Source organism: Danio aesculapii, chromosome 2 (assembly GCF_903798145.1).
Source record: "Danio aesculapii chromosome 2, fDanAes4.1, whole genome shotgun sequence".
Classification (NCBI taxonomy): Eukaryota; Metazoa; Chordata; class Actinopteri; order Cypriniformes; family Danionidae; genus Danio; species Danio aesculapii.
In genome coordinates this window covers 51,338,829-51,361,042 of record NC_079436.1, presented here as the reverse complement: position 1 = coordinate 51,361,042, position 22,214 = coordinate 51,338,829, and the positions used below count along the sequence as shown (strand labels likewise).

Below are 22,214 nucleotides of genomic sequence, written 5' to 3'. Positions count from 1 at the left end.
TCTCTAACAGAGGCTACATGTGCTGCTGAAGATTACAGACATAGATGAGAGGTTTTCACTGAGTGTAGGCTATATTTTGTGTTGTTTTGAACCTAAATACGGACGAAATGTCTGTTGTGTGTGTTCTTCTGTAGTTGGTAACATATAGGAGACTGTATGGGTCTGTATGTGTTCATATACAGTATGTTCATTTATTTAGTTATTTAATATAATTACAGACGTTACAGTAGGCTGTTTCGCACTGTCATTGATCTGCAGTTATAATCAACTCATGTTCATTTAGCTTGCTAAATGACTAATGTCTATCTTGCATTCTTCTTCATTTGGCACTGTTTTCATCCAAATCACAGATTGTATTAATTTCTAATAAACCCTTTTGAGTTTCTGCTGAGTTTGTTCATTTTCATGATTTTAACTGGTTTTATTAAATCGAGGGTGAAGCAAATAAAAGTGTAAAAGTGGTGTTTGTGTGTGTGTTTTAGCATTTCATTATTTTATTTTGCTGATGTTATGAATTTAACCAATGTTTTATTTTTTAGATGATTCAAATGATTTGACAGATCTGAGGGTCAAGACTGAGGGTCAAAATTCAAAAGCTTTTCAATAAACTGTGAAGAGTATAATAATTGTTTCTGTCTCACTCTCTTTATCAAAACTAAATGCTTATCAGTTCTTCATGTTTAAAATACTGTTTGGACTTTCTGGATTATTATGTGTGTAGTTTTGTCGTTGTCCTCTTCATGGCGCTGTAAAACAATTAAAGCACCAGGATGAGTGTTTCAGTAATAAAAGATACACACAGAACCTGAACGTGGTAAAAATAGTATTGTGCAATTGATTGCTTCATCTGCTCTCATCTCACCATTAGCCTGTTCACAAACTGAAGACTTGAGAAGTGAGATGTTGATGTGTGATGTGTTGCTGACTGCAGAAGGACTATTTGCTTATTTGTTCACACTTCTCTAAAACCAGAGAATATAATGAAGTGATCAGCTCCTCTCTCACACACTTCACTGCAGGCATGATTCACATTCTGATTCTCCCTGGGATTTTACTTCACATTGGAGGTAAATAATTATAATTGTGCGATGCAAATGGCATTGTTACATTATTATATGGTCTGTAGTTTATTTAATGTGTTACAGTTGTTTAACTTTTAATGCTAGTTATTCCTCACTATACATTTACTTTGTGCAGTTTATGAGTGTCCTAATGTTTTTTTACACTTAATCTTGTCTACAGATGGAGCTTGGGTTAATAATCTGAATATAGGAGTGAAATCTGGATCACCAGGCATTATTCCATGCCAATATGAAGAACAATATAAAGAACACCACAAGTATTGGTGTCAGGGATACATTTGGAGCACTTGCTCTATATTGGCATATGGAAATGAAACAAGAAATAAATTCTCCATCACTGATTATCCAGCTCAGAGCATCTTTACAGTGGAATGGCAGAATCTGCAGCAGTCAGACTCTGGATATTACTGGTGCGCTGTGGAGATTGGTGGATATGAAACAAGAGACGCCGGATACTATTTATATCTGACTGTACAATCAGGTAAAGAAATTTTTTCCAAATCTCTATTTTTTCTGATGACCATATTAATGTAAAAAAACGAGTTGTGTGTGATATAGGTTTATTTCTGTTCACACAAGTTGAACTATAAAAAAAGGAGAATAAGACAAGTAAAGTGTAGGATGTGCTATGATGACTAATGAAAAAAACACAGTGTTGCCCTGACTACTGCAGGTCTATATTTAATGGTTGAGATACTGTATCATGACTGTTCTTCTGTCAAAGAAAAGGTTTAGGCCCAAATAGGACACCAACAAGATGCAGATTAAATTGCAGAGTCTTGAAGGAAGTGTTTCCTGTTCTAGATGCTCTGATTAATACAGTCTAAAAATCCATCAAAATTATGCATTTGTCTTTACTTCTGCCATTCTGAAACGCACAGCATGATATTGCCAAGTACGATGCAATCCTGGATTAACTTCTATGTTGTTCCTGGAACATTATTTTTGTTTGAAGTGATATTCCTTGTAATCTGTACCTATTCCCTACCCTTACAAAAAAATACTGCAGTTTTTTATTTTATTTTATTTTATTAAGAATTCTGAAGTTTTTTAAAGGAATACTGGAGTTTTAGTTAACTTCTGAAAAGTGCAGTTTTTTGGACACAAAAAAACAGCTTAATTTAAGTATATTGCAGTATTATTGCAATACAACTGAAGTTCAATTTCTAGAATGGTACTGAAGTACTACAACTACTATTATGCAGTACTGTTACTGCAACACAACTGTACTACCAGTACATCTGTCATCCCGCTATTGCAATACAACTGAAGTACTACTACAGTACAACTGCAGTACAAGTACTAGTTTTCCTGCTTGGTGGACAATGGTTTCCAAATGAGGTTTCAGTAGTTTTAATGTGTAGTATTACCACATTATATTGTATTGTACTTTTCAGAAGTATAACTAAGTACAGAAATACATCTACAATACAGCAATACATAATAAAACTAAAGTGCACTTTTAATACTGTATATGTACCTAAGTGCAATGAATTTTATAACTTATCACTATATTGGGATGCAAGGTGGCGCAGTGGGTAGCACGATCGTTTCACAACAAGAAGGTCGCTGGTTTGAGCTTTGGCTGGGTCAGTTGGCGTTTCTGTGTGGAGTTTGCATGTTCTCCCCATGTTCCTGTGGGTTTCCTCAGGGTGCTCCGGTTTCCCCCACAAGTCCAAAGACATGTGGTACAGGCGAACTGCGAAGGCTGGAAGGGCATCCGCTGCGTAAAACATATGCTGGATAAGTTGGCGGTTCATTCCGCTGTGGTGACCCCAGATTAATAAAGGGACTTAGCCAAAAAGAAAATGAATGAAGAAATATCACTATATTGCCCCTCTGTTTATTTAATGTTACTTCAGTTGTACTGCAGATTTTACTGCTGTTGAATTTTATTGCATTATAGTTAAACTGTGTTTAAACCTCATTATACTGCAATTTTGCATTTATTCATTCATTCATTCACTGGCTGCCAGTTGCTGCTCGCATCAAATTCAAAGCTCTGATGTTTGCTTACAAAGCGACCTCTGGCTTTGCTCCTTCGTATCCGCTCTCACTTCTGCAGATATATGTGCCCTCCAGAAACTTGCGTTCTGTGAATGAACGTCGCCTCGTGGTTCCATCCCTAAGAGGGAAGAAATCACTTTCCCGAACTCTCACATTCAATCTGCCCAGTTGGTGGAATGAACTCCCTAACTGCATCAGAACAGCCGAGTCACTTGCTGTCTTCAAGAAACGACTAAAAACTCAACTATTTAGTCTCCACTTTCCTTCCTAATCTGTAACTGCCTCTCTGGCTATACCACTAACTGTACTCTCTCTCTCCAAAAAAAAAAAAAAAAACACTTACTAATGCTTTGTTTCTTAGATTTTACACACCTGAAACTTGTCTATAGCACTTGTTCACTGCTGCTCTTATAGTTGTGTAAATTGCTTCCTTGTCCTCATTTGTAAGTCGCTTTGGACAAAAGCGTCTGCTAAAAGACTAAATGTAAATGTTTTAGAAAACAATAGCTGAAAGATTAAGAATTATTTTAACAGTTGACCTTTTTTTATTTTATGATATAGTTTTACCAACTTTCATATACAAGGGTAGGACAATTAAACTGAAACACTGACCAATTTAGTGTTGGAGATTTTATAAATTTGACCATTCTGGTAGCCAATCTGCATTGACTGCACATTTCACCAGTAAGAGTAGAGTGTAAAGGTTTAATTAGCAGAGTAATAGCATAGTTTTGCTTAACATATTGCAATGCACACATTTATTATAAATGACATATCAGAGTTCAAAAGAGGACAAATTGTTGGTGCGTGTCTTGCTGGAGCATCTGTGACCAAGACAGAGTATTATTAGCAAACCACCAAGAAGGACGAACCACATCCAACAGGAGTATCTGTGGATGCAAGAGGAAGCTGTCTGAAAGGGGTGTCCGGGTGCTAACCCGGATTGTATCCAAAAAAACAAAAAAACACAGCAGCCCAACTCACTGCAGAATTAGATGTGCACCTCAACTCTCTTGTTTCCACCAAAACTGTTTGTCAATATACATTATACATGGCCGGGCTGCTATAGTCAAACCTTTGGTCACTCGTTCCAATGGCAAACATCAGTTTCAAGGAAACCAGCTGAAAAAATCTTAGGCTGTGGATAATATGAAACTTGTTATTTTCTGATGAGTCCACCTTCACTTTCTTTCTCACATCTGGGAGAGTTACAGTATGGAGAAACCCCCAAAAAGTGTACCACCCAGACTGTTGCATGCCCAAAGTAAAGCATGTGGGCGGATCAATGATTACATTATTCCTTGATAAGCCCATATCAGTCAGATAATTCCTGCTTTCAGATCCACTAAAGTGGCAGGTGACAATCAAATCAAGCAGATTTGTGCTGTCTGAAGAAAAGGTGGACACTCATCTTTCTGAAAATAAAAAAAATACTTAAAAATTGATTGAAACTGAGTTCCATATAAAAACTAAATAGTTTCTTTTCTTTTTATTTGTTTAACTACTACAATAATACAGTTATTTTTTACAAGACGCTTTTTGGTTTTGAGTATAAAGAAGGATTTATTTAATTGTTCAAATTGTTAACTCACTGTTCAAAGTAAAGAAAAAAACAAGATCATACTTTTATGATGTTAGTTTTAATACATTAAAAAAATTTAAATCAGAGAAATCCTCTGGCTTTTTTCTTTTTTTGCCGTATCGAAAACATACCGAAACGTGACACCACTGTGTCGTATCGAACCGAACTTTATTAACCGAATTGATTTTTGTCAAATAATCACTAATATATATAAATATATATATACACAAATGTAAATTAGCTTTATAGCTAACTCTGGCACAACATGTCTTGTACATTGTCCCTATATAAATAAATAAATTAAAATAAATCTCTGTTATGAATGACTCACTCACTTAGCTGACAATAATACAAATCTCTGGCCCCACAGCATCTTGTTGTGAAATTTCTTTTGCTTTGTTTGCTCATTTTATTCAACAAAACTAGCATAAGCCGAGTATTTAGTGCAAGTTGGTGCTACTTTGCCTTATGGTGAATGCAGTAAGTTACTGTATTATCATCAATAACGTTACTTGTTTAGCACAAAAGTTTATAACATACAAAACTAAATCTTACCTATGAAATGTTCTGCCTTTGTGCTTTGTTTTCTTTGTTTGCTCGTTACTACACCTGTACACAGCGCTAAAGTCCAGCATCTTCTCGTTGGCGCACTGTCTTGACCAGTACGGTTGAATGACATTTGTGCTGGGAGCTCTGTACAAATGTGGCGGTGCTATTGATGCATGCTCGACAGAGGCCATGGTATTTAGCCTCCTTGGTAGAGCACCTGACTCCCATGCGGAAGGTTGTTACCAGCTCGGAGCAAGTTGGTGGTGTAGGACCCGCGGGGTTGCATTGGTGCCATGACCTGGATGGGAGTGAGGTTTAGGGGGGGTAAGTGTAACGGAGGCCAGCTAGTAAGTGCTGTGCAGGTAAACCTCACTCCTCTGACCTCTAAAGGTGCGACCCATGCGGAAGGTCGCCGCTTCGATACCAGCTCGGAGCGGTTTGGGTGGCGTAGGACCGGCGTGGTTACATATGCAGTATCTAGTGTATATATGTATGACATCACAACTCACTACCTACCGGCCTTTACATGCCGTGGCCAGAATGCAAAACCCAGAAGCAAAAGGGCAAACAAACTTTGTGACTCACTATATATTACTTATATAGCACTCTACAACCTGTTGTTAATTTACATCGCAACCAGGAAATAAAGTGTCCGCACCGGCTGTGACTTGTAGTGCCCAGACATCGTCTCATTACATTTGCCATGATGACAGTAATATTATTTAATTTAATTCTGTGTGTAGTTTTGTTGTTGTCCACTTCATGGCGCTGTAAAAACAATTAAAGCACCAGGGTGAGTGTTTCAGAACCTGAACGTGGTAAAAATAGTATTGAGCAATTGATTGCTTCATCTGCTCTCATCTCACCATTAGCTTGTTCACCAACTGAAGACTTGAGAAGTGAGATGTTGTGTTGATGTGTGATGTGTCGCTGACTGCAGAATGACTAGTTTGCTTATTTGTTCACACTTTTGTGGTTTAAAGTGGCATTTCTGATCTTCCTCTAAAACCAGAGTATATAAGGACATCAGCTGCTCTCCTACACACACTTCACTGCAGACATGATTCACCCTCTGATTCTCACTGGGGTTTTACTTCACATTGGAGGTAAATAATTATAATTATTTTAAAAATGGCATTGTTACACTATTATATGGTCTGTTGTTTACTTAATGTGTTACAGTTGTTAAACTTTAATGCTTGTTATTCTGCAGTATACATTGACTTCATTAGTGTGTGTGCAGTTTATGAGTCCTAATGTTTTTTTTTTACACTTGATCTTGTCTACAGATGGAGCTTGGGTTAATAATCTGAATATAGGAGTGAAATCTGGGTCACCAGGCGTTATTCAATGTCAGTATAAAGAAAACTATAAAGAACACCACAAGTATTGGTGTTGGGGATACACTTGGAGCACTTGCTCTATATTGGCATATGAAAATGAAACAAGAAATAAATTCTCCATCACTGATTATCCAGCTCAGAGTATCTTTACAGTGGAATGGCAGAATCTGCAGCCGTCAGACTCTGGATATTACTGGTGTGCTGTGGAGATCGGTGGCATTGGGACACTAGATGCTGGTTATTATGTGTATCTGACGATACAATCAGGTAAAGAAAATCTTTCCAAGTCTCTATTTTGTCTGACAACCGAATAATGTAAAAGGTTGTGTTATGTTTGATAGAGGTTTATTTCTGTTCACACAAGTAGAACTGAAAAAAGAGAACAAGACAAGTTAAGTGTAGGATGTGCTATGATGACTAATGACACAGTGTTGCCTTGACTGCTGCAGGTCTATATTTAATTGTTGAGATCTTATGACTGTTCTTCTGTCAAGGAGAAGGTTCAGGCCCAAATAGGACACCCACATGATGCAGATTAAATTATAGAGTCTTGTGGGAAGTGCTTCTGGCTCTGAAAGCTCTGATTAATGCAGTCTAACAATCTAAACTATGCATTTATCTTTACTTCAGCCAATCTGACACGCATATCATGATTTTGCCAAGTGTGATGTGATCCTGGATTAATATCTATGTTGATCCTGGAACATAATTTTTGTTCAAAATGTAGTCCATACCTTTTCCCTACCCCTAAACCCAACCATAACTGTAAATTATTCCCAAAATCAGAGGGGGATAATAGTTGGATAACAAACATTTAGTAATGCACAAACCTAACCGTAAGCTTAAACCTAAATTTAACATATATGGTAAATGTATCCCTTAATTCTGATTGGCTGATTGGAATGTTGTTCCAGATCAACATAGATGTTAATGCAGGAACATGTCCTACTTGGTGAAATCAGGTTAGGGCTCTGAAACAAGGATTAGATCTTTGCTTTGAGATCTTGCGTATCTGTGATAGTTATAATGTCTGTTTACTGAAATAATCGTAGATTAAACACACTCACGAACATGCCCTGAAGCAGTGTTTGAGTGGCAGTGTGTTCACAGCTGTTTATTTCTGTTCAGTAAAATGTCATATTGTCATCTTGACTGTTATCAGCTCCTGATGTGTCTGTGATGAACAGCAGTGTATCTGGACATGAAGGTGATGATGTCAGTGTTCAGTGTTTCTACAGTTCAAGATATAAGGCTAAAAACAAACAGTGGTGAAAGATCAGCAGTGTTTCACAGAGGAGAAGACTGACACATCCCAGAGTTCATCAGTGCAGATCAGTGATGATGGTGAAAGCTCCTTCACTGTGCTGATGACTGGACTTAGACTCTCTGATTCTGGATGGTATTTCTGCTCTGTTGGAGATCTGCAGGTTCATGTTCAACTCACTGTCACTAAACCTGAACCCAAAGGTAAGATCACAAACCAGTTCAGCAGTAAAAATGATGACGCTATTACTGCCCTAAAATATCCTTGTTGCTTTATTCTTTTCTTTTTCCAGTATTGACAACTGTGACAACTACACCTGAGAAAAATATGTAAGTTTAAACATTTTTGATCATTTAAATGAATCGAACACATTTAAATGCTTTTGTTGCCAAATAGATTTATTAAAGGATTGTTTTAATAACATCCACTGTACATGCTCTCACATTATTACTTCATGAATGTACTGCTCTTTTAAGTTTAATTACTGTATTGAGATATTCATGTTTCTGCAACACACCAATGTACATTTTTGAGAGATTTACTGAGATTTACAGGCTAATCAAACATATATTTATGTCTTTACTCATATTTTTCTCCAAGACAAATGTTACTAATTAATTATGACTTTTATTTGACATTGTTTTGCAGGAGCACAACACAACTCTCCACCAACACAACTTCTTCAAAAATGCATCCAACAATAAACCGTAAGCAGCAGCTAAATTAGATTATTTAGGAATGATTCAGGAGTTTAATGTTTGTTCTGAGTTTTTTAGTAATGTTGTTTACACTAATTGTGAAAAGTTTACCTTTTTATTGCACGATTTTCTTAGCTTATATATTTAAGCGTTATCTTTTAAGTAAGAATTTTCATTGGCAGACTATGTAAGTGGGAAAATTGAACACTTAACTAGTGAGAAAACAGTTAAACTGTTAAAACAGCTAATAGCTCAAACTGTTAAACGGATAAAAAACGAGCTTCCTCCATTCAGCCCCTTTACTTTCTCTCTACTTACTTTTACGCTCTACTTTACTCCTTTACTTTTGTGGAGTAAGGAAATGGTGGAAACTCACTACACAGAAGACATCCATTAGCCTACATATTTAGTTTCGTTTGTTAAGCACAAATATTTGTTTCAAAACTATTTCTAAATTCAGTTCTAATTTCCAGCAAACTAATAAATGAACAATAATAACAAAGTGTGGTCAAACAGCGGAGTTTTATCCAAACACATGTCCTATTCTTATGCCCCATATGGTGATGCCAACCCAGGCTCATTCTGAAAACGTAGTCCCATGGACGTTTCTGGAGACCGCAAAATACGTCCCGAGAGGTACGTATTTTTGCAGTTTTTGTTTTTGCAAATCCGCTGTGTGCGATTTTTCGCTTCTCAAATGTCTCTCGCGATTGGTGTTCACGCCCGCGCTGTTCTCGTGTAAACCCACCAGAGGCCGCTGTCGAACGACCGTCTGTCCATCTGACTGGCTGAATGATTGACTGGGAAAACGTTTTTTACCACATTTTCAGATTTTACCACATTCTCACCCTGTTATGAACTTCTTCACTTTATTTCTTGGATTCTGTTTTTGTCTTACCTGATTTCTGGAACCGCTCTTCCCCGGACTCAAACCCAGTCGTCGTCGTGGTGGTCAGTTCCTCTCTGCGTCTCAAGTCCGCCGATGTACACGACGAGCTAACCGGACAAACTGGTTGCAGCGGGAAAGCCCTCCACATGAAGGTAAGAGGTCAGCCGGTAAGCGCTAAAAGGAACGGCGTCATGCCGCCCTGCAGCGTTTGCTTAAAAAATGAAATGCAGCCATACGTACCTCCAGCTACATAATTCGCTGTCTCTAGAAACGTCCAGGGGACTACGTTTTCAGAATGAGCCTGGGTTGGGTGATGCACACATCTCCAAAACCTGACAGGTGGACAAATCTAAACTTGTTTTTATTAAAACTAATAAAAATATAATACTTCTAATAATAATTACATTATACAAATACAGATTGTCATGAATAAGCTGAAAAAAGCCCCCCAGAGATGAGGCATGGAGCCAGTGGTTTTTATATTTATGTAGAAAGTAAAATTTTTGTTACATTTTAATCCTTTAGTTTTTCATTTAAAGATATTTGTGTATTGCTTTACATTCTGTGTGTATTGAGCAATGTGTAAGCGTTTGGTCTCGCATAGACACTAACGTCGCATTCACTAGGGCGTAGGCTTCAACGCTTTCCATTTACTTTGAATGGGTGATGTCAGGCGTTGCCAAACCGCATTGTGAATCTGTTGGCGCCGCTTCACTGGCGTTGCTCGCTGCAGAAGTTGGGACTTGCTCAACTTTTCAAGTGCCAAAGGAAGCGTCAGCCAGTCAGATTGCTGTATGCAAATACACTAGCTCAGACAGTGGCCGATTGCTGACTTATTTCATTGGCTGACGCTGCTGACGATCGCATCAGCCCCAACTTCAGACACGCCCTCTGTCAAGCGTTGACGCAGAAGCCCCATGTAAATGGGACGTATTGTGCTGTGCACTGGACTTTCACAGCTGCTTTTAGTTGGTCAATGCCGCGGTCTATTTCAGTTCCTCAAAATAGCAATGCGCCATAACTCACCTCTTTTCTAGACCGGAACACCCATGAGGCCACAAAGTGGATGCATCCAAGTGGATACTACACACTGATGGTAGTGTGGAGAGACCCCCCTCATCACTGTGATGCGCTTTGGGTGTATGGCCATACCAGATAAACGTGCTATAAAAATACACATTACATTACATTACACAAAGTGGCACAAATGAATCTGCTATTTAAACAACGTGGTGGAAAACGGGAAAATTAGGGTTGCGCTTGTCTGGAAATAGCAACAAATCATGCCAAACATGTCTTGTGCCTTATTGTGGTGGGTGTATGATAGGGCCCTTAATTTTAACACTTTAACTTTTTTATTTTATTTTATGATACACTCTCAGAAATATTTCAATTCAATTCACCTTTATTTGTATAGTATGGAGAGAGATTAGACTCAATAATAATTCACGCAAAAGACACGATGTACACATGCGTAGCCAAATTCACGTACGTAAAATATTTATTTATACTTACAAAAACAATTCACATGCACAAAATAAAAATACATTTTCATAAAATACGTTTCACAAATGCAAAACACCATTTGCAAATATATAAGAGTGTACAAAAAGTTTTGAATGTTTAAAATTCACGTGTTCATCCTGAATGAGAATGTGCAAATCCTCTCTCACGTACGACTCACCCTGAATACGAGTGTGTGCACTTTTGAGACTTTCCTGCCAGAAACAGGCAACTCGTACCTCTCAGCCAATCAGATGAGAGCTGTACTCGATGTCAACCACTCTGCGCTCCTTTTGCGCAGTCTGTTCCTCTAACCAACATGTAAGCTCGCATCTTATTGGCTACAGGGCACGAGTGACTCACGTGGGAGGTGTGTGCTGACAGGAAAGTCTCAAAAATGCACACACTCATATTCAGGGTGAGTCGTATGTGAGAGAGGATTTGCACATTCTCATTCAGGATGAACTCGTGAATTTTAAACATTCAAAACTTTTTGTACACTCTTATATATTTGCAAATGGTGTTTTGCATTTGTGAAACGTATTTTATGAAAATGTATTTTTATTTTGTGCATGTGAATTGTTTTTGTAAGTATAAATAAATATTTTACGTACGTGAATTTGGCTACGCATGTGTGAATTATTATTGAGTCTAATCTCTCTCCATAGTATAGCGCTTATACAATGTAGATTGTGTCAAAGCAGCTTCACATAAAAGGTCACAGTAAATAGGAACAGTGTAGTTCAGTTTGTAGTGTTTAAGTTCAGTTCAGTTTAGCTCAGTTCAGTGTGGTTTAATAATCACTACTGAGAGTCCAAATACTGAAGAGCAAAACCAACGATGCGCAGCTCTATAGATCCTGAACCATGCAAGCCAGTGGCGACAGCGGAGAGGGAAAAAAAACTTCACTAAATGGCGAAAGTGAAGAAAAAAAACTTGAGAGAAACCAGACTCAGTTGGGCACGACCAATTTAATTTCTCCGCTGGCCAAACGTCTTGTGCAGAGCTGCAGTCTCAGTGGCGGAGGCTGGAAGCTGGCCTCAGCGAAGACTCGGCCGTCTCTGGAGCGTCACAGGAATCAGTCTCGTGTTCTCCACTCTTCCATGACCATCACAGTAGCTGCTCAGGAAACGGCCTGGTCCAGGATATGGAAACCTTGGGATCATCTCGTCGTTGGTCTTGGATCGAATCAGTGACTCTGCATAGTCTGAGGGCCTCGGGAAGAGTATCCCCAGGTTGAAATGGAGAATAAAGAAAATAATTAGCGTAGCTGCTATTCATAGTGTATATAAACTAGAAATAAAGGTACGGGAGCTGTCACTGGGGTGGTACCTTTTCAAAAGGTCCATATTAATACCTCAAGGGTACATATGAGTACCTAAAAAGTACAAAAGTGTTCTTCTTAAAATTTTTAGGTACTAACATATACTTTTGAGATACCAATATGTACCCTTTAAGTACAAATGTGTAAAGGTACCACCCCAGTACAGCTCGCGTACCTTTATTTCTTAGAGTGTATTGTGCAGACTAATATGTATATAAAGTGAAATAATTAAATATATATATATATATATATATATATATATATATATATATATATATATATATATATATATATATATATATATATATATATATATATATATATATATATATTTTTTTTTTTTTTTTTTTTTTTTTTTTTTTTTTTTTTTTTTTCTATTCGCTGTATTTTTAGAGAGGAAACACAAATTCTCAGACATATTTAGGGTTAAAATAAGCCATTTTAGTCACCTTTTTTTCTGTTTTTAACAGCACTTATGACTACTGATCCAAGGGCAGAGGCATACATGTATGTGAATATTTTTATTCAATCACAACTGATACCAAACTGTTACATATGAACAAAACAAGCATTTAAGATCATTTCAATGTGCATTTGCTTTAATTAATCTGTAAAAATTAGATGCAAAGTATTCAAATATGACATGCTGTAGTTTTGATGTTAACAAACATGTCTCTCCATCACCACAGGTATGATGTGATTCTGATAATTTGCCTTGTAGCAACACTTATGCTTTTACTGCTTGTGGCTCTTTTTGCCATAGTAATCTGCACGATGAGAAAGAATCCAGGTGAGTTCATTTTTTACATCGCTGTTTATTGAAGATTTCATTATAGCATGAATATAACAACACAAGAGGCATCAAACTAGCACAAATCTTCAATGTTCAGGGATGAAAAAATGGTCAAATGCCATAGTAATACAAACACACTTGACCACAGAATAACGTGACTGACCAATCAGAATTAAGATTCCAAAAGGGGGTGTGTTCACAGAGCCTTAGAACACAGGTGTCAAACTCAGTTCCTGGAGGGTCGCAGCTCTGCACAGTTTAGTTACAACCCTAATTAAACACACTTGATCTAACTACTTGAGTCCTTCAGGCTTGTTTGAAACCTACAGTAAGTATGTTGAAGAAGGATTAGAACTAGAGGTCTGGACCTAACCAGATTTCTTGTGGCGTGGGAATAAACGTCTGAGCAAAACGCGGTATTGGTCGGTAACTCTGGTGTAATTTAAATGGGAGCGGGCGGTCTAACAATAGCGTTCTTGAAAGATATAGAGAGAGAGCAAAAGCGTTGAGAGTGCGTGTATCCGCCGTGTGCTGTGTGAGTGAATGAAAGAGAGCACGCGCATGCAACATGGTGCTGTGTGTCTCTTGTACTCTAGCACGCAGCTTGGTGTTTTTTGGGAGGCATATTGAATCACTATACATTTTACATTCGTTCTTGGCCCAATATGTACCTGCTACGTGTATAGAAATAATGCTGATATGATCTATGAAACATAATCGGTAGTTGGCAAATATATTGAGTGCATATGTTTGTTAATTTGACTTTGAAAGAGTCAGAGCCTCACCAGCCACAAACCTCACCGCACATCACGCGGCACTCCTGTTTCATCACAAACGGGCAAACAAAACTGACATTTAGCCCACAAACCTTGCACAACCAACAGTTTTATCTGTTATCTCTCTTTTGATAGTACCCGATTTTAATTTGAGATTTTGGAAACCAGATCTAAATTTAGCGGGAACAATCGGGTCAGGTAGAAAACGGGGCAGGTCGGGCGGCGGGTGAACAAAGGCTGAATATACGGCGGGAGCAGTCGGGTGCGGAATAAAACCTGGACTAAAAATTCAGTCCCGCACAGATCTCTAGGTGGAACTAAACTGTGCAGAGCTGTGGCCCTCCAGGAACTGGCTTTGGCTCCTGTACTTTAAAAGAACCATTTGTGTTTCTGTAAAAAAAATCCTTCAGTCAAACAGTTCTGAACCCTTTGTTTTTAGTGCTAAAAACTTTTATAAAAATCTAAAGTGTGCATTTCCACATGAAAGAGCTTCTTTTTTTTGGCATGGACTGTTTCCATGAATGTTAAAGGCACTATTAAATAATACTGAATGTTATGAAAATTAATCTTCAATTCTCACTCTGACAGAAGGTGAACAAATTAAGAAAGAAGAACGTTTTGACAGCAGCACCATGAACACTGTAAGTGTTTTAGAATTTACTGTAATTGACATATACTGAGTAGAGAAGTTCTGTGGAATAGAATGTAATTGTATGACAGTAGTTCAGCATCTAAATCTGTGTTTGCTGCAGATGCCCTCTGAAAACCAAATGACATCTATCAGTCCTGCAGAAGCTGATGTAAGTTCTCAGTCTTCATTGTGTGTGCTTTAGAACTCTCAGAAGACACTGAGATGCTGAATTCAGATAAGTGATGGTCAGTAGTGTTTGTTCACAGTCTTCTGCTGATGACGCTTCAGTGCTTTACAGTCCTGTCTCTTTCACTAAGACAGTAAGTGTCTCTGAGATTTTCATCATTGTGATTTTTTTGACTTGATGTGTACGCAGTTATAATTGGAATTGTCTGTTTCATTCAGTTTGTTTGCAATTTATCACTCTTTATAAATTCCCATTATGTGACTTTTGTTGCACTGAAGTTATATATAAGGTTTGTGTGACAAAATTTGTGTGTTTTGCAATCACATGAACAGCCAAAGCACAAAGAAAGCTAGCTAAACCGTGTTGTGCAAACTCCTCTCAGATCTGATCATGTTTTTTTTACAGCGTTCATCATCAGTGGATCCAAAAGCTGATGTGCTCTACAGCGCTGTGATGAAAGATCGCAAAACTGTGAGTTTATAACATACTGATAAAAAGAGGAATCTTTTATTGAAGCAGTTAGAAAAAGTGAAAGTCATTTACTGTAATTCAGTAATAAGTCTCAATGTCTCAATGTTCAGTAGGATTCAGTATAGTGTTAATGCATGGAGATACTGATTATTGCTATTTAAAAAAATTAAATTCAAACTCAAAGTTGTTGCTTTTTTTATTGTTTTTGTATGCCTTATAGTTAAAACTAAATGAATTGTCTTATGAAATACATGTTTGTGTATATTTAAGGTATAATGCAGAATTAATTCATGGCCAAATGGAGGACGAAGGAGACACATCAGCATATTTGAAGAAGATGAAATCTGCTTTAATATTTCTTCTCATCCTTAATTTTAAGTCCAAATTACCCTAAAGACAAGTTTTTACAAAAGAAATGAGACACAAACAAATATGGTAAACAAAAATCAGACATGGTTTTGCTATACTACAGTATTTGAAAAAAAAATAAATAAATAAAATAAATGTAAGTTTTGAAAGGGTAAGCCTAAACGCGTTGAAACGTGGATTTAAAAATTGGGTAAAAATTGACAAACTCTAAAAAATGAATTTTAAAAATTAGCTAAAAGTTAAATTCTGAGGGGGGGGGTCTAAGGGGTCTGAGGGGTAATTAATAATAATATTGCCAAAAAGAAAAATCAAACATTTTGAAAATTAAATAAAATTATTTTCCACAACATTTTATTTGAGATGCAACTATGATTCCTTAAATAGAGGCAAAATGGCCTTTTATGAGTTCGTTTTTAAACAGTTTTTATATTTGTGTACAGTAGTCATGCATGAGTGAGTGCAGTTTCTTCCGTTTTATTAGAGTGATTGCAAGTGAATTTATTTTACACAGCAGTTTGTTAAATTAGTATTAGGAGACTTACAATTTAAATAAAGAGCAAGATGATCAGAAAATCAGACAGAGAAAGAACAGCAGAACCACTGACGCTGTAAGTCCTTTAATTTATTAGAAACTGATTATGATTTTTTTAATATATATTTTTTACATCAAGCATTCAGCAGTTCAAAGTATAAGGAGACTTACAATCAGTGTTCATTTTATATATACATATGTAATGTATGTAATGTCCCTTGTTTCGTGTGTCGTCATTTGCTTCCTTTCTAACTGAATCAGCTTTTTTGAATGCATTAACAATTCAATGAATCACTCACTCGTTATTAATGGCTTGTCGCCACCTGCTGGCAGTTTTAATGTTTGTTTTTGACTTGTCATGGAAATACCTAAATAAATAAGTTAGCAAAATAAACACACATTAAATTGTTGTCTAGTTATTGGTACAAAATGATACATGAACACAGTTTAAATGAGCTAGAGTCATCTTTCATAGAAAGAAAAAAAGATCAGTTTTCTTGTAAATTGTAATGTGATTTTCTTCAATACAGCCTTCAGCATCAAATAGTCTTTATTTCAGAGGTCACCACAGTGGATGCCCTTCCAGCTGCAACCCAGTACTGGGAAACATCCATACAGACTCATTCACACTCATACATTACGGCCAAATTTGTTTATTTAATTCACCTATAGCGCATGTGTTTGGACTGTGGGGGAAACCGGAGCACCCAGAGGAAACCCACGCCAACAGGGGGAGAACATGCAAACTTCACACAAATGCCAACTGGTCCAGCCGGGACTCAAACCACCAACCTTCTTGCTGTGAGGCAACAGTGCGAACCACTGTGCCACCAGGCCACCCAGTATTTTTTTCTGACTGCATTTATGAAGTGTGATTATAAAAGAATGTATTATTACTTTTACCATTAGAAATAGGTTATATTTACACACTGTTGCCACACAACTGTATTTAACCCCCCTGTAAATTTGATATTTGCATAATAGGTCCAAAATTAAGGTGATACGTGTATCATTTTCAACCCCTAGATATCACATAGAAACAGTCATTCATTCATTTTCTTTTCGGCTTAGTCCCTTTATTAATCTGGGGTCGCCACAGTGGAATCAACCGCCAACTTATCCAGCACAGGTTTTTCGCAGCGGATGCCCTTCCAGCTGCAACCCATCTCTAAGAAACACCCATACACTCTCATTCACACTCATACACTATGGACAATTTAGCTTACCCAATTCACCTGTACCACATGTCTTTGGACTGTGGGGGAAACCGGAGCACCCTGAGGAAACCCACGCAAACACAGGGAGAACATGCAAACTCCACACAGAAATGCCAATTGACCCAGCCGAAGCTCGAACCAGCGACCATCTTGCTGTGAGGCGACAGCATTACCTACTGCGCCACCGTGTCACCTACACAGAAACATCTCAAACAAAAAAAATTCCAGAAGCATCCAGCAAGTAGAAGCGTTTTACAGAGACTCTTCTGTCATTGCAACCTCTCTCTCTCTCTGTCAGAAGATACCAGCAGCCAGGGACTCACAGGTGGCAGGGCAAGACATTCTCTCACACATACACTCTCACTTTCGCTCTCTCTCTTTCTCTCTCTCTCTCTCTCTCTCTCTCTCTCTTCTCTCCATTAAACAGAAATTGAAGAAAAAATAAACCGGGGGACTAATAATTCAGGGGGCTAATAATTCTGACTTCAACTGTATATTTAGTATTGTTGTGGGTGTTTATGTACGAATTTTACATGTATGTGCATGTGTATGCATGCATCATGTTTATATGTATATATGCAAGTGTGTTTTATGTTTGATTATATAATTTTTTGAGGTGTAATATAATTGAAACTCAAAATTCTAAAGTTATTTTCTGCCTATTTTACTTTATTTAGGGAAATGGCCAACTATTCAGTTTCTTTAAAGAAAAGAATAAAATATAATAACATGTAAACCTTTTCTTCATTTCTGCTATTAGCAGCAGCTCTGACTACTGATTCCAGACCTGAAGCACACATTATTCAATCATTAAAAACATTAACTGATATTAAACTGTTTCATATTCCTTAAATAAGGTTATTGGAAAAGACAACAAGGATGAACAAAACAAGTATTTAAGACATTCCAGTGTACATTTGCTTTAATTAAATCTCTAAATTAGATGCAAACCATTCACAGATGAACATGCTGTAGATGTTTATAATGTTAACCGACATGTCTCTATATCCACACAGGTATGATGTGATTCTGATCATGTGGATTGTAACAACACTTGTGCTTTTACTGCTTGTGGCTCTTATTACCATAGTAATCAGAAGGATGAGAAAGAATCCAGGTAAGTTCATTTATTTAATCAATGATTTCATTATAATATAAGAATAATAATATATGAGAATAAACAGGCTGTTCAATAATATTTTTCCAGGGATAAAAAATGGTCAAATACAGAGTTTAATGTCATGACACAAACACACTTGACCACAAAATAATGTGACTGACCAATCAGAATTAAGATTCCAATATCTGTACTGTAAGTGTTTTAGAATATACAAAAACTGACATATACTGAGTTGAGAGGTTCTGTAAGAAAGAAATAAATTCAACATCTAAATCTGTGTATGGTGTAGATACCCCCTGAAAACCAAATGACATCTATCAGTCCTGATGTAAGTCCTCAGCCTTCATTCTGTGTCTTTAGAACTCTCAGAAGACACTGAGATGCTGAATTCAGATCAGTGATGGTCAGTTGTGTTTGTTCTCAGTCTTCTGCTGATGACGGGTCAGTGCTTTACAGTCTTGTCTCCTGTAATAAGACAGTAATTTTCTCTGAGATTTTCTCCACTAGTATCTTTTAGTGAAAATGTGCATGTGTGTGTGTGTGTGTGTGTGTGTGTGTGTCAGCAGTTTTGGCTGTATTTGTCCTTCTCCCCAATTCAAAAGGGAAATTTGTAATTTATCGTTATTTATTTTGTATTTTCATTTTCTGACACAGCACTGAAAGGTTTGTGAGACAGAAATTATGTGTTTTGTAATTAAACAGTGTTGTGCAAACTCCTCTCAGACCTGATCATGTTTTTTCACAGCGTTTATCTTCAGTGGATCCAGAAACTGATGTGACCTACAGCATTGTGACAAAAAAACTGCTGAACTGTGAGTTAATAACATAAAGACACAATAAAAATGGATTCTTCAGCGGTTTAGTGTTAGTCGAGGTGCTATTTGGCACTGCTAAGAGGTGCTTTGTCCCAGTATTGGTGCTTTAGTTTCTTAGTATTTTGTTCTTTGAAGTGGTTCATGGCACTATCTTTAGAGCAAAAGGTGCCACAATGCAATTTCCCTAATCAGATTTTTTGTCTTGTTTCTAGTCCAAATAGCTAAAAATTCTAAACTCAAGATGCATCTTCAAGACAAGTAAAACGTACTTTGTTTTCCGAAATAATGTCAAAATTAAGTGTGTTATTTCTTAAAACAAGCTAAATAAAAATGGTGTAAATTAGAGTAAATTACGCAAAAATAAAGAGTAATTACTGTTCTTTATTAAAGCGATTACAATGATAAATGATTCTTGATTTCAGTGCTTAGCCTGTTAGCCAGCACTCACCTCTGGGGATTTATACCTACTGTACCTAATTTTAAATAGTAACAGTTCTTGACCCCAGCGAGCTACAAACAAAAATGAGGTATCATTGGAAAGATTACACTTTGACCTTTACTATGATCCATCTAGAAAGTTTGCTAAAAATATAAACAGATATACATTAGGAAGTAATGAGAAAGACAAATAGTACTGTGTTCAATATTTGTTTTTCCACATGCAAACACATGAAACCAGTCATGTAATAACTTAGAAAAAATAAGTGTCTCATGAGTTTATATTTTAAATTTGATTAAGAGACAGTAGCATGAAAAAAATAAGATTTCTGTCAAATGTTTTCTGAGACTATATTTACCTCACTGTCAGAGGCACATTCTCAAAAATGACCATCCCAAACAAAACAATAAGAGTTGCTGAAAAGATCAGTCTACATCCACAGTTCATGTATCTTTGGAAAGCAGACACTCTGGGCTTTATTACCCATCATCTAGAGTTTAAAATGTTCAAAACAAAAACAAAAAAGCTATAGATGCTGAAATAATGTACAAAATATATAAATGAAATTTATTTTAAACAAATATATGAAAACAAATATATGAAATTAGTCCTGGAGCAGTACAGAATAGAAAGTCAAACGCCACACATCTCCTGAGTATGTGTTTTGAATTTGATGGCAAAATGACATTTCTGGAATTAATGCATGCAGATGATCAGTTTAAATGTATTAAAGCTGTTGCTATGTAAATATGTGTCAGCTGACTTTTAAAATGAATTGAATACTGCAACCTTGTGACATGCATTTGTTTCTGTGCCTGTTTAAGGCATAATACAGAATTAATTCATGACTACATGGAGGATGAAGGCAACATATCAGCATTTTAAAAGAAGATGAAAACTTCAGTAATATTTCTTCTCATCTTTAATCTTAAATCCAAATTATCCTAAAGAAAATCGGCCAGTTTAGAATTGCTAAAAATAAAAAAAACAACAACAAAACAAACAAACCTTCAATCTAATTGAGTTTACCTCCCCTGTATTAGAGTGTGGGTCTACATGAATGCAGTTTTGCTAGATTTTGATATTTAAATAAATAAATAAATAAATAAATAAATAAATAAATAGAATATTTACTGTGGATTTTAATTGTACAGTAAACAAAAACATGAATATCCACAATAAATTAGTGAGTGCTTTTTCATCTACTCTGTGTGGTGCCACTTGTTGGTGATTTTTACCTCTTACACCCAAAATATGAGCAATATCTGTATCAGAGCTTTATAATGTACCTCTTTTCTGCTTAGTACATTTCCATCAGCAATATTTAAAACAGTCACATTGTATTTGCGATGCCTATGTCGATGGCTCATCTCATGTGTGATGTCTGTGTTTCTATAACCGTTAGGTCCTGTCTTCCATGTGTGCTTGTTTTCATCATATGACCTTCCCCATTTGCTCCTTTGTTCCAGTTCCTGCCACTAGTTAATGTTCATCTGTTCCACCTGTATGTATCCCCTGTGTATCATCAGTGTCAATATGTTCCTGTGTATTTATCCCCCATCGTTTGGTTCAGTTATTGTCCGGTATTCTCCCTATGTTGATGCTTTCACCCCATGGCATTCCTATGTTCTTCCATGTAAATGTTTATCAGTAAATCTACATATTTGATACCCCTGCAATCCTGTGCCTACCTGAAGTGAACCCAGGCCTTACACACATGTACACTGGTATTTTTATAAGCAGTTTTCCCGTTTCCCCCTGTCCAAAGTTTTCTTTGTTTAAGAAATATCTACATCCACATGAAACTGCAAAAAATGAACTGTGATGCATGTTAAGGGCACGTCGAACCAACAATTTATAGTATTTAATATAAAATAATGTAGCAGTTTTCAAATTTAAAAAGGTCATTGAACTATTAGACTTTAATTATGTGTGAGGTTTTGTTGTTCTTGTTCACTTCATGGTGCTGTAATACAGTATAACAATTAGATAGAATAACTGAACATCTAGAAAGATGAACGTTATGCATCAAGGGGAAACTCAAGAAACGTGATACTCTGCATGAGCACACATGAGATGCTGGTGTTCTTCAACTTGCACTTTAGCAAATTTCCACAACAAGAAATGCATTCTTGCAGCTAGCGGTATATGTGGCGCGATGTGGTTTTCTACACCTGCTCATTTTTGACCCACTCGTGTTGATTTCTATATGCTGAACAGAGATGCAAGCAGAGCAAAGGTCAGTCTGTGCATGAATATTTCCTGTACTTGTGTGTGGTTTTGTGCTGAATTAGAGCACCCATAAAACACCTTTGTACATTACGTATTTTTCAGAAGTGTAGCTTGCTAATTAGGCCCAATCCCAATTCTATTTTTGTACCCCTTCCCCTTAAAACTGACGGTGAAGGGGAAGGCCTTCAAAATTTACCCCTAAGAATTGGAACAGCATTACAGCACCTGCACACGTCATCACATGTCATCGTGATCTCATGTTCATATGAAATCAGACGATAGCGACTGCTGTAGTTATTCCAGTTGTGCTATTTTTTGGTATTTATCTTCAGGAAATCACAGAAGGCATATATCATGTTATCATAACGATCTAATGTGGTAATAAGATCGT

The 22,214-nt window shown here is 36.8% G+C and overlaps 1 pseudogene; it reads left to right on the top strand.

Annotated features, from left to right (window-relative positions):
- Positions 1 to 1,021: 1,021 nt before the first annotated feature.
- On the top strand, positions 1,022 to 15,513 carry LOC130238640 (CMRF35-like molecule 9; annotated as a pseudogene).
- Positions 15,514 to 22,214: the final 6,701 nt, after the last annotated feature.